This window comes from Camellia sinensis, chromosome 8 (assembly GCF_055761805.1).
Source record: "Camellia sinensis isolate YWXY chromosome 8, ASM5576180v1, whole genome shotgun sequence".
Classification (NCBI taxonomy): domain Eukaryota; kingdom Viridiplantae; phylum Streptophyta; class Magnoliopsida; order Ericales; family Theaceae; genus Camellia; species Camellia sinensis.
Genome location: NC_138968.1, coordinates 78,935,733 through 78,950,559, shown reverse-complemented (window position 1 = coordinate 78,950,559; position 14,827 = coordinate 78,935,733).

Sequence of the window (14,827 nt, the reverse complement as noted above, 5' to 3'; positions counted from 1 at the left end):
CCCCATCCGCCGCCTCACGCCGGAGCCGATTTCAACATCGCGCCACCAGATCTGCTCGAATCTGGACCACCTCCATAGATCTGGCCTTGTTTGGGTTTGAGGTCAAGCTTGATCTTGTTTTTGCTTTGTTTTTTTTTTTTGGTTTTGTTTGTTTTTTGGAATCTTTTGCTGCTAGATTGGAGCCTACACTCTTTGTGGTTGCTATCTATGATTTTTCCAGACATGCTCTAATGCCGATTTGATTGGCTCAGCTTCACAGTATGAGCACGAGCACTGATGTGCGTCTGGGTAATTTTCATAGTTTTCACCTTTGTGCTTATTGTAATATTTTCACTTTGTTTAGTGTTTGCTTTTGGTGGTTGGACTTGTAAATGCCATTTGGCTATCCTTAATGGAAATTTCCTCTGATCAAAAAAAAAGTTTAGCTAGTAAACTTGTTTGAGATCAATTCCAAATGTGTTGTTCATTTCAAAACTCATTTAAGTTCTTCAAACGAAGAAGGTTGAGAAGTCAAATACTTGGCTCAACTCGCCTACAAAGCTAAGCTCATGATACCTGTGCATTTGCAACCTCAAATGCGCTAAACATGGTTCAGACCTTTGGGCCTCAAGATTCAACAGGAACAAGCTCGCAATGCAACAGGTTGGACAGAAAAATCTCCTACTGATCATCAATCTTCAGCAATGGATCCAATCGGTTCACCAAAAGTTATTATTACAGATGGTCTACTCATCCAGTATTTGTACTGGCACTTCTCAGAAGGAAGCTAAAATTGAGGCCAAAATCCACTCTAAAAACACATCTCAACATAATTACATCTACAAAAGCAACCAATAAGGGTGGCTAAAACGGATCATTCTCTCTCGCGACGTGATTTAAATTAAATCAATTTTTTTAAGTGCATTAGTTAAGTTGACAAATTCAGTGAAGTGATTTAAGTATTTGCCACTGGAGTTTCTGTACAGAATATATACATATAATCCCAAACCTGGTAATCTGATTCTGACCCACAAAATAACTAGTACAGCTACCAACGGTAACATGAAGAACAGGCCATAAATGCTGTTGAGAAGAATACTGCACCACAGCAACAACCAAATATCAAATTAAAATTCAGCATCACAAGGAGAAGGAAGTTTCCATTCCTCGGAATATCACAATGGTATCAAACCGGAAATCTCTGAAGCTTTTTCCTGGGCCCGTGTCAGAGAAATGGGCATCTACTACTACAGGTTTAGTTAGTTGAGTCTCAGTTATCATTGAGCTGCTCCCTGTGGAATTGTTCGTCGCTTTCCATACACTAATTCCTACACAAAATCCTCAGAAAAACAGATCAAAGGCGGGAATAGCACCAATGATTTCAACAAAAAGTAAAGCAATTTCTCATTATGCCAGGAATGCAAACACACAAATGTAAAAATCAAGATTGCCGACTTGGGTGCCTAACTCTAAAATTTTGCAACCGTTTTACCATTCTGACTCTTTTAAATTCCTCACCACATTTTCCTTCATGCTCCTTTCGGCTACTGAGAAAACATTGGGAACATGAAAATTTATAACACATGAAGGGTGGAACATCTGTGGTGAAGTTCAAAAGGTTTTAAGATGGGTGATAGTAACAATCATTCTATCTTGAGCTACAACATAGGCCAGTTAGGCCAATCCAAGCCTAGATTGGGTTGAACGGCCTGCTCACAATCTTACACAACCCACCTTGGGTTGGATTTGGAATTGTTCAAATCAAAGCTCAAGCTATGTCAACTTAGCTAGAGCTTAAATCGGGCTAATAATTGCTCATATGAAGAAGGAATATGACCTCTGTTGCAACTGTCACACGTTTGTTTTCTGCCTTCCAAAGAAAATTTGAAAACCTTTGGTCACTGTTTGGTTCGCCAACAGAAAGAAAATATAAACGCTAGCAGGTAAAAAAATCATAAATTTTTCGATTTTACTGCCTTTTTCTTAAATTGCACAGTTTTACACAGAAACCTAAAATTTTCAGTTTTAGTTAAGCAATGGAGAAAATGCTAACGAGATCATTTTTTGGTTTTACTTCACCTTCCTTTTCCCCTACCATTTTTGCGAACCACACATAACCTTAAGATCACAAAATAAGTAGATATAATTCTCGCAAGTGCCACGACACTCTGAAATTAATCAATATGGCATACAATGAAAAGCATTTGAAACTACGGTTAGAAATTCTAGTCTTGAGCATGGTTGTTAGAATCATGCAATTCACGATTTGATAAGAGTTTCAATCAAAACTATTCAAATCATATTGTTGAATCAGCAGTTGAGTGAATAGTGCGATTCAATTTGTGATTCACTTTTGATTCATTGCAATTCACAACTATTCACTGCGATTCAGTTCTATTTTTGTTTTTCTTTGTATAAGACATAAAACGACGTCATTTTCATCTCTATCAAAACACCAAAAATATATATAGATATATATAATTAACTAATAATATTGATATATGTTATTTCATAAGTACATACATAAATACAATTTAATTATATTGATATCTACTTTATTTTAAGGGATAATCCTTGATAAATCCACATTTTCACCCATATAAGTCATTGAGGACAAGGGTGGTTTTGTTGGGGACATAAGGGCATTTGTTGATGAAAAATCCATGTACTACGGTTTTAAGAAATTTAGTTCCATAAATACTATCTATCTGTACAAATTTTTATTTTTAATTTTTTGAACCTATCTATCTAAATTATTTTAACCTATCTGTGTTGGTTTTTTTTTTTTTTTTATCTGTCCAAATTGAATCTATTTGTCCTAGTTTTTTTACTTATCTATACAAATTGAATCTATATGCCCTAGATTTTTTGGCTATTTGTCTTACTAATTTTTCCTGAATCCGTCCAAATTGAATCTATCTGTCGAAATTAAAGAAACTGAGCTTGAATCTATCTCTCCAAATTAAACAAATTGAATCTGTCCAAATTGATTGTTGTCCTCTCTCCTCTGATCATCCTTGCATCGCTCTCCTTCCAAATCTACACTCAGAGCCCCCTCTCCATGCCCCTCCCACCGCCTTTCCCCAAGGGCTTTCACCACCGCCACAACTCTGTTGTAGACGGCGGCAACACCACCGAAAACTAGTGGCCCCAGCAGAAAGATCACTGACGAGTTCACCGGTGCCGACTCCATCAAGAAGGTTTGCCAGGTCATCGGAGAAGGCAAACAAAGAAGAATAATGAGCCGAAAATGAACTCAAGTAAATTGGAGATCACAAAAAATGGTGAGAGAATTTCAAAGCGATTGTTTTAGTGGCCAAAGCTACAACTGACATTGAGGAAGAGCGAAAACAAGATAAAGAGAGAGTTGGGGAATGAGAAAGATTTGAAGGGGTTTGAGACATTATAGAATCAAGGGTTTTGGTTGTTGATGATGGGTGGTTGTTGTTGCAAATGGATTCATAACTGAAACTGAGTTTGCTTGAAAATTTGATGGGTTTGATTTGGAATTGGAAGCAAGTTCACTGCTTTTCTTTTCTGATCTGAAATTGAGACTTGTTTGTGATGATTGCATTTACATACAAGAACGTGGGTTTGTTTTGGAGGTAGCGCAGCATTTGGGAGAGAACATGGTAAGGACCATAGCTATCGACGACGGTACTGAAGGGACTATCCTTATGGAACCAAACAGAAGGCGCGTGGATCTATGCCCTTAAAAGCCTATAAAATGGACCTATGGTGTGGGTATCCTTATTTTAAACACCGTGGATGCATTTCTTAGGGGACTTTTTTCAAACTAAGCCCTTGTTGCATGGTATTTTTCAAATTAGGTCAAACTAAGCTAAAAGCGTTATTACAAATCGTGTTTTTATCGTTAGGAGGCTAAAATTTGATGAATAGTGAAATCGCTATTCAAAATCGCGATTTTAATTAAGAAAGCGCTGTTTCAAATCGCATTTTTAACATAAAAAAATTTTGTGAAAAAAACGCTATTTAAATTCGCGCTTTCATTGTATATATAATTTTTTTTATTTTTATTTTAGAAAACGCAAATTCAAATCGCGTTTCTACTGTTGAGCCACAAACCAAAGCCAACCCACACTCTGACACACACACATCAATGGAGGCACCCACAACACTCAAGCATCATTGAAATAATATAATTTTTATATATAATAATAATTTATAATAATTAATTATATAATTTTTATAATTTTCGTAAATATAAATTATTTTTAGGTTATGAATGGTTTGATTTATAATACGTATGCAAGGATAAAAAATTTTATAATCAAAAATAATTTTTACAATTTTTATAATCAAAAATAATTTATAATACGTATGTATTATTTAAATCTTTACATTTTTTATTTAAAATTTTTTACAATAAATACATCTTCACATTTTATAATACGTATGTATTATTAAAAAATAATTTATAAAAATTTATAATTAATACGTATGTAAATAATTTAATACGTATTTTCACATTTACATTTACAGTAAACCCATCTTCACATTTACATACGTATGGTTTAAGGGTAAATTTTTTGATAAATGACTTAAATGATAAATCAAACCATCCATAACTTAAATTTTTTTACCCTTACATACGTATGGTTTAAATAATTTATAAAAATTATTGTCATACGTATGTAAAAATCGATTATAAAAATTACAAAAATTATTTATCAATACTAAAATTTTTTACTTTTTAGATAGAAATAACTAAGGTGCATCTAAAAAAGTAAAAAAAAAATGTTTAAAAAAAAACGAAAATCAAAAAACTCAGTTTTCAAATAAGTAAATCCAAAAAACTCAAACCAAATATACTGAATACTTTTTAAACAATTATGTTGACATTTTGAAAAAAAATTTATTTTATAGAAAAAAAATTTAGTTAACCAAACAATTGTTTTACTTTTTTTTGATAAAAAAATTATATAATAAATATATAAAGTATAGAGAGTGAAAAAAAAAACAATAGGAGTTGGCGTGGATTGAACCCGCGCCTATACCAAGCCATACGTATGGTTTAAAAATTGCAATTTATAAATAATTTTTGATAATAATTTTTAAATAATTTATAATCAATTTATAAATAATTTTTGCAATTTTTATAATTGATTTTTACATACGTATGACAATAATTTTTATAAATTATTTAAACCATACGTATGTAAGGGTAAAAAAATTTAGGTTATGGATGGTTTGATTTATTATTTAAGTCATTTATCAAAAAATTTACCCTTAAACCATACGTATGTAAATGTGAAGATGAGTTTACTGTAAATGTAAATGTGAAGATACGTATTAAATTATTTACATACGTATTAATTATAAATTTTTATAAATTATTTTTTAATAATACATACGTATTATAAAATGTGAAGATGGGTTTACTGTAAAAAATTTTAAATAAAAAATGTAAAGATTTAAATACATACGTATTATAAATTATTACAACAAATTTTATAATACATACGTATTATAAATTATTTTTGATTATAAAAATTGTAAAAATTATTTTTGATTATAAAATTCTTTATCTTTACATACGTATTATAAATCAAACTACTCATAACCTAAAAATGATTTATATTTACGAAAATTATAAAAATTATATAATTGATTATTATAAATTATTATTATATATAAAAATTATATTATTTCAATGATGCTTGAGTGTTGTGGGTGCCCCCATTGGTGTGTGTGTGTGTCAGAGTGGGTTGGCTCAACAGTAGAAACGCGATTTGAATTCGCGTTTTCTAAAAAAAAAAAAAAAAAATTATATACACAGTGAAAGCGCGATTTTAAATAGCGTTTTTTTCACAAAAATTTTTTATATTAAAAGCGCGATTTGAAACAGCGCTTTCTTAATTAAAATCGCGATTTTGAATAGCGATTTCACTATTCATCAAATTTTAACCTCCTAACAGTAAAAGCGCGATTTGTAATAGCTCTTTAGCTTAGTTTGGGAATTCCATCAAAAGGTGACCTAGTTTGGGAAATACCATGCAAAAAGGGCTTAGTTTGGGAAAAGCCTTCATTTCTTAGAGCATCTTTAACGGTGAATTAAACCTGGCATCAGATTTAAATTTTGGTAAAAAAGTCATTTTTTGAAGCTCCAATAGTTTCAGCAAATTGGTATTAAAATGAGAATTCACCAAAAAATTCATCAAAGTGAGAACAGGGTACAGATTTCACTCATTTACTGTGCGTGACCGTTGGAGGAGACCAACTGGTCAACCGACCAGTCAATTGACCGGCCAGTTGACCAACTGGTCGATTGGTTCCGTTTCAAATAGGTAGATTCAAACCGGTCAAAAATGTTTAAATAAGTATAAAAAATAATAATAATAATAATAATTTTACCTTACCGGCCGACCTTCCCTTTTTGATGCACGATTGGAGGAAGAAATATCAAATTGAGAAAATTAGCTTTTTTTTATTTTAATTTGGTGAAAATTTTGATACATCGTTGGAGATGGTCTTAGGAGGGGAGAAAAAATAAAGTACAAACTGAACGACTGACCTAACCAGACCAAATTGACCAAATTGATCAGTTACTTCATTAGCTTCAGTCAGTCCAGTTTTGATATGAAAAAAATTCACTTTTCGGTTCGGTTGCAGATTTCAGAATTTTATACCGAGATGAACCGAACCGACCAAATTAAAATGCACAATAATCTTTTACCCTTTCCTGCACCCAATTAAAACTATAATAACCCTAATATAAACACTTCTCCTTTACACTCACAGTTTCTCTCACAGCAGCATCAAAACCAGAGGACTATCTCTATTCTGAACTCCTCTAGGTTGGAAGAAGACTCCGATGACGATATTGGAAGAAGATGGCGAGATTGGAGTTGGCAAAGGTCATCCCTTCAGACTTCAGTAGATGAACCTTGCAGCAGGTCTCCCTCTCTCATATGTATATACATGTATATATACATGTGTACAAAAATCAGACTCACTTTTATTTTTATCTTGATTATAAATATACATATATAAAGTAATATATTATATTTATATAAAATGGATGTTACAAATCACAATTTGATACAATTCACGATTCAATAAAACAATTCACAATTTGATAACAATTGTCTTATATTATCTAAGAATTTTTAAAATTAGATAAATGTGTTACTTCAATTTATTTTTAAACAATTACTAGTGCAGAATATGAAAGAATTACATGAGTAATTTTATGGACCCAAAAAGTTGCCCCGAAATTTTACCACATCAGCATATTGACTGCTTACTATGAAAAGAAACAAAATACATCCAAGTTAAATAATAATGAAAAGAGCTCACACGCTGATGTGGCTATTTTCTAATAAAAGCCCGGATAATTTTTTGAGCACGGTAGAATTACTTCGTATACAAAAAATTATGTTAAGCAAAAATTTCATTTTCACCAAACACAATTTCACTCATGTGACACTGCGTCAAATGAGCTATTATGTAGGTCAAACCCGTTTCAAAATATAAATTCCTTGTTTGAAGAAAAATACCCTTTGATTTTAGTTTCTTAATATCACGAGTCCCATTTAGACAAGGGTAATTATTATTTTATCTTTTTAGGATTGGACCTAGATTCTTCATCTAGGCTGCCTGCGTGTCCAATGTTATGGTATCAAGCCAAAAGTAGTTCAAAGTTCAATTTTTTGGTTGGATTTTACTTACTTGTGTTGTTGTGACTGTACCCAATAGAATGGGTTGTCGACGTATTCAAGTTGACAAGTCTAGAGTGGAATCGAGAACAAGTTCAAACTGGAATCAAGACGGTTGCAGTTCTTATTTTCAAATTAAATTTGAAATTTTTTTGATTTTGTGACTGCACTCAATGGAATGGGTTGGCTACACATACAAGTTCGGTAAAAAAAAAATCCAGACTAAAATCAATTCAACCATAGTTCATGCTTAAATTTTAATTTATTTTTATCTAGGCTAATTTTATAGCCTTCAAAAACCACTGTTATAAAGCTTAGCGTGACTCCTTCGACCATATTGCATTGAGAAATTAAAATGAAGTTAATAATCAATTCATACGTTGGTATGACTCAGGAACTTGCCATTTATTTGTGGGGCAATGCTAGAGACCTCTAATTTAAAGGCTCTAAACACACCTCTAATGAGGTGGAAAAGGTAAAAAAAAAAAAAAAAAAAAAAAAAACCAAGACACAGCACTGATGTGGCAGTGGATGGGACTCACTGCCACATCACTAGTGGTACCTCTAATTAGAGGTCCTAAGCATTTTTCTTATTTGTGAAGAGAAATTTGCAAATTTAGTACAGTCAAAAAGGCATCCAGACTTTTGTTTAACATTTTATCTAAAGCCCAAACAAAATGCTTTATTTCATAACTTGCAAAATTTTATTAAGTTGTCTAAGGCTTTTCCTAAGCTTCGGACTTTCATAACGATAGCCTAAAATAGTTGGTAAAATTTAAAATTGTGTATTTCCAGTATCGTTTTTTATGTGCAGGATTTTTAGGTCTCTTGGAAAACCAAGCATGTGCATTATCCTTGGACTATTTTTTTTGAGGAACTTGCCATGGAAGTGAATTTTTTAGGCCATAGGGTGGGCTATTTTTTATACCATGAAAGGGAAAGTAAGCATTTTTTGGGTCACTAGATAGGAAAATACTGACATATATGCTTGCACAAAAATATATTTACCAGCATACATGTATTTTTTGACGAAGTATACTTACTAACATATATACTATGCCTCTTTTGTTCGTTCCTTTCTTTTAGCTTCATTTCTTTTTATTTCTGTTACCTCTCTCTATATATATATTTTTTCTAAATATTCTTTTCCTATCAAAATCAATGGAGATAAAGCTTTAGTAGTAAATTTTAAATTAAGCATTAAACTAAATTAAAGATTGCCAATGTATTGTTAGTCTTTTATCATTGAATTCCAAGTTATTTTATTCAAAACTTGTAATGTATTTCATGTGCCTAAGCGATATGCACATGTTGCCCAAGTGCTTAAAGCATGTTGTCTAAAATATTTTAAAAAATAGTAGAACATGTTTGGAGGTGTTTCTGGCAAAGGTCGAGAAGTTTCCCATGAGTGTCGTGTTGTGTCGGTGTCCGGCACGACATGCCACCTTCTTATAAACTTTTAATTCAAGCAAACCTCACACTTTAAAAGCTTTAGCTATTTCAAAATGATTCCATCAATAACCCAACTGTCTTTCATCCTAGCTTCGAAATTACAAGCTTATCATAACCTTAGACCACCATTAAACCATTTGCAGGTAGCATAATTCTAGTTTTTTTATTGATTCCCTACGAAGTTTGGAATCAAAGCTCATGTGAATATGCTTCACCTAGAACACAAAGGCATCAGCCAAGCTCAAGTCCAAATTATGATAACGGTTTCTACCCAAACACAACTCTTCCCTCAAAAAATTAAATTCAAAATTGTCCACATGCCACGTAGCTCCTCTTGGGTATGGTTCAACCGCCAAACACAGCCTAAATTCTATCACAAGATAAACTGAAGTAGTTGCTATAGTGAAAAATAAGAAAACAGAAAAACTACCAGTTTCTTTGCTTTCATTTTTTATGTACTCTTATAGCATTAACTAGTAACTGAGACATCTAGAATAATTAGGAAACAGAAAGTGTCAGCATTTCCATTTAAGAGAAAAGGAAATGACAAACCTTTCAAAGGCAAATCAGATTTTGGAGCTACTGGGGGCTTATGTGCTAAAATCCAAGCTTTCAAAGATCTGCAAGAAGACATTGGCTATTATACAAACTGACCAAGAAAGAAAAACCTGTGCAGATACTTTATAGACGCAAGTGCCAAGACACTTACACCAACCATATAGAGCTTGAGGCCAGTGGTCCCAAGAGATATCACATCCTCGTTTGCAGGTTGAATCTCATCAAGCCGCTGCCACGCAATTTCCTGCAAACAGCATACAAGAAGGCACATTTCCGTTATTATAAAGTTTCTCTATTTAAACCTGCTTCATCATCTTTTGACTGGACAAAACATTCAACCAACCATTCAGCTATTACAGTCAGCTTATTCTTCTCCTTCATTGTCATCCATTAAGGAGAAAGAAACCCAAACTGTTAGTTACACATATCGAATGTTTATGTGTATATATTTAGATCTCTCTATCTATAGAAAATATACAGGGGACTTTTTAATTCTTTTACTTTAGAAGCAAATTATTAATAGTAGAACTACAAACAAGAAACAAACAAGATAAGGACTCAGTTCAATGACCCTAGACATACAACAGAAGTGATCTTTTTCACAATCTGGACAGTTTTAGATGGGGAGAGGCAACATACACTGATCTCTTTTTTGGTAAGTGGGGCAAAGGCGGTATCGTCTTTCACACCAGCAATTATGTAGAGCCGCACCCTCTGCTGTCCAAATATCATCTCAATATAGTCATCTTTGTTTAGGAATTTTGAAACATCAAAACCTATTTCCTCAAGGACCTACGTCAAAAGAAAGAAGTTAGAATGCAGCATCAGAATCTAAATTTGTAAATGCATTTTTTTTAGTCGGTTTTTTTTTCATTAGGAAATTATGGTTGGGCTTTGGTTCTTAAGTGCAGTTAAGTACTCATTTCAGTTTGAAAATGGATTTTAAGATTTAATTTAAAACAGAAATTGAAAATTCAAATGATGAAAGGTGAATGGTAGTGTTCCAAATGAGATGTAAAAAATGAGATAGCAGTGAACTGGAGGTGAAGGAAAAACAATGTTGGTGGCAGAAGACAGTTAGTGTGGCATATTGAAGCAGTTATTTGGTGGTAATAGTGATGGAAAAATGATGGTGATGGTGCTGCTGGAGGTAGTGGTTGAGCGGGCAATGGCAGTACTAGGGATGTCAAGAAATGCATGATGCTGGTCATGGTGGGAATGTTGGCAGTGGTGATGGCAACATTGATGGGGGTGAGGGCGGTGGTAAGTAAATTGTAAAAATTGTGACAGCCATGGCAGCATGAGTGTTGGTGGCAGTGCCTATGGTTACAATCATTCTAGTGGCAATGACACCTTTCTTTCTTCTTCTTTTTTCCATTACTAAACAGCAGTCCAATTGTCAATCGAAGAATCGGTGAGTTAAATCTATTCACTGGGATTTATGTATCGTCATTATATCTAGAATACAATTCTCAGATTTATGATGGAATTCCAAATCAAAACCAAAAGCAATGGTACTAAAAGGCCCCAAATGCAATTCCACCCCCAACTACTTGATCAAAGAGAAGCCTACAATGCATTGACTAGGTCATTGCAAGCCTCGATAAGGAACATTATTGTAATTTTGTAACCAACTTACATGAAATGCAAACTCACCATTCCAACTTCAAGCGGTAGAAAAGTTAAGACACCTTCGGAATGGCTTTCTTTGCAGGGGCAAAAGGGAATGGTTTAACTATTGCTTGGTAAGTAGAAGAGCACAATTTTAAAAGTATCTAAAAGGAGGTCCAGACTCTGAAGATTTTATCAAGGGTTCAGGGGGGGAAAAAGTTCTGGAGATTCATTTCTTAGTAATAGAGAAGATCAAGTAACAGTGGAGAGTAAAAAGAAGCCAGATAGCTAGTGAGAAAGAATCATCATGGCATGTCAAGTTGAATTTCAATGAGGAGACTGTTAGCTCAGCTCAAGATTGTAGATCCGAGAAGAGCAATGTGAGCAATCCAAAGCAGGCATACAGTCGTTTCCAATGAGTGGAACTATCAGTTTCATTTTGTTATTAGAGATGGAGACCCTTTCATGGGGATTCAAATAGATCAGTCAGCACTCAGCACCCACCCAAAAAAGAAGCCTTAATTGAAGAATATTTATTCAAGGTTCAAGAAAGGTGCTCTAGTTTCAAGGGTATACTGACAGCTATTTTGTTTGATTAATGGTATGCATCCCATGGACAACCTATTAGGTAAGCTTGATGCACTGCAGAAATGATGAATCAGCAAATCAAGCATATTACCCTTTCATCTCTTCCACGGGCCTTTAGGAAACATGGAGGATTTCAAAACCGGCATCAGCAACAGCACATTACATATATAAATAATAATTAAAAAGAAAATTATGCCCTCTCTGACATTTTGTTCAATTTTATATTAATGGAATAAGTTTCTACATCGATTAATTAATTAAGTTGAACTCTTTCTGTTTCTGGCCTAAAGCTAAAGAATAAAGAATGTCAAGAGAAAAGAAAGGAAAAAAAGTTCTCCTGTTTGGAATCACGTCACCAATTCAGGTCTTGTAAAAACTAGTGTTCAATACGAATTGCTAATTACTGTAACTATGAGAACAACTAAGAATTCCATAAGAAACAAGAATATTTACTTCTCTAACGGCACATGCGTGGTCTTCCTCATCTTTGTTCTTTTTCCCACGGGGAAAACTCCAGCTTGTTCCCTTCCATCCTTTCACTAGCAAGCACTGCAGATTACACAAATTTAGCATATAGGTAACAAGTTAAAACAGTTGCAGATTGAAAATGAAAACACATACAACATATTGAATAACATTTTCATGACATATAGTTTAAGTTTTACAATGGAATTAACATAACACTTCTAATGATGTTAATACCCAACAAAAATGCCACCTACAACATTTTGAATTGAATAACCTTCATCTAATAACTTGATAAGACTACTCCCCTACTAGAAGAGACATCCTTATTCCATCATAAATAACAGATAATGATTCACATATGTTAACAATAATTATGAACCAACACTAGATTAGCAAATTGCTTAACAAGGATACTTTACTAAACAACTCTCTTTTTTAATTTGTATATAGGAACATAAACATGCATGCAATCATACATCAAAATTTTTGTATTAAAATTTTTAAAGATGGGAAACTGTTGTTAGATGCTTATTAACTGTTAGTATTGTAGTACATGGTCATAAATAAACCAAAAAATTGGGAGGGGAGGTGTTGGGTTTTGAATCCAAATGTGATCTTGACTAAGGGTAGGGTTTGCCAACATAATTCAACATAAAAGAGAAACTTCAAGTAAAGAGCACTTAATTTTAACAATGTCCAGACTTCAGCAATTAGAAAATCCCAAATAACCACATAAAATAAGTTGTTTACAAAGCTCTTACTGAAATATGTCTCCCTCAATTATGAATCTTGTTTAAAGATCGAAGATTTATCTTCTTTGGCCAGCAGCACGTGTTCACTACGGCCATGGGTTGGAAATATTTGGATATTTTATAAATTTCAAGTAATTCTCATTTATGTTACATAGACTCTTCCAAATAAATCAAATATTCGTGTCGGATACCCTATGTTACATGGATACTGGTACGAGTGTCAAGTGCGGGTGTGTATCTAAGTGTCAAACCTTCATAAATTTAAATCTTAGGATCTTGGGATACGTATCCAAAATTGGATATAGGTACAAGAATGCATCACATACACATATTTTATATTATATAATATTCTCGGATGAGATGTTGATAATTATGTAGAATTATATAAAATTTAGTTATTTACATTTATGTCCATGTGCATATATTTAATTATTTTAAACTTTATGTCGCAATATATGTAATACAAAATAATAAATATTTTTTATAAAAATTATGTTTATTCTCAAATACATTTATAAAATTTGGTATAATCACAATATCATAATGTGCAAACCATTAAAACTAATATTAACATTTATATTATTATGTTAGCATTATCAATTTAATAATTGAATTGGTGTATGAATTGTGAATTTTGATTTTGTGTTCATGAGATGATAGGTGATTTCAGTGTAAATGGAAAAGAGGAATGTCTAAGTGTAAATAACATCATTTTTATAATACATCAATTAAAAAGGTACAATCTAGCAATGGTCTCTTATGTCCCAATAAATAGTATAAATAAATAAACAATTTTTTCATCTCTTCACTCCCCTCCCCTCGTTTTGATTTTCACCAGGATCAAATTCAAACAGCCAACACCAACTCCAGTGATAGCAAACCAAATTTGTATCCTATCCCCTCTCCGACCCTCGCCACCTTCTTCTTAATCTCCGTTGCCGACATAAATTTTCTCTCTCTGTCTTCCCATTCAACGTTGGCTCGAGAAGCCCTGGTAAGTCCAACCCAAAGGGCATGTTTGATTGGGTGGATTAGAGCATGGGATTGGGATTATTAATCCGTGAGCTCAATTATCCTATGTTTGTTTTAAAATTTTGGTTTAGGATTATTAATCCAATGGATAATTAATCCAACAAATTTGTAGGATTATTATATTAATCCAATTGGATAGTGAATACTACACTAATTTAATAGGGCTATTAATACTTCACTATTAGTCTTGTGAATCAAATATGACCAAAAAATATTGAAATTATATCAAACGCATTTATGACAGTTGTGGGTTTGCATTATTTGGTTGGTACTATAATGAAAAATATGGGGGCAGAGCAGTTTAATGGCAGTGATTTCTTAAACCAAGCATGACCCATTAAGGTTTCGATGCTCGTTCCCCCTGAACTTGATTGAACTGGGGGTTTGGATCAAGCATTTTACAGAATATGAACTTTGCTTGATTTTATACCCACCGAGGCACCAAAATTTGCAGCAGCAGATTTCTGGTGCATAGTTGTAAATTTGGAGTCATCGAAATTGAGGAGGTTGCCAGTGGAAAAAGGGAAGAGGATGACCCCACTAGACCAGGCATTGGCCTTGGGCTTCAACCTGCTGAGAATCATAACAGATGGATGATGGGGTGAAACAATGAAACGTGTTTTTTTTTTTTTTTTTTTTTTTTTATCTTTTTCCCTTCTATTCAAGATAATAGTGAATAAGTAACAAAATATCCAAACAAAAAAATTT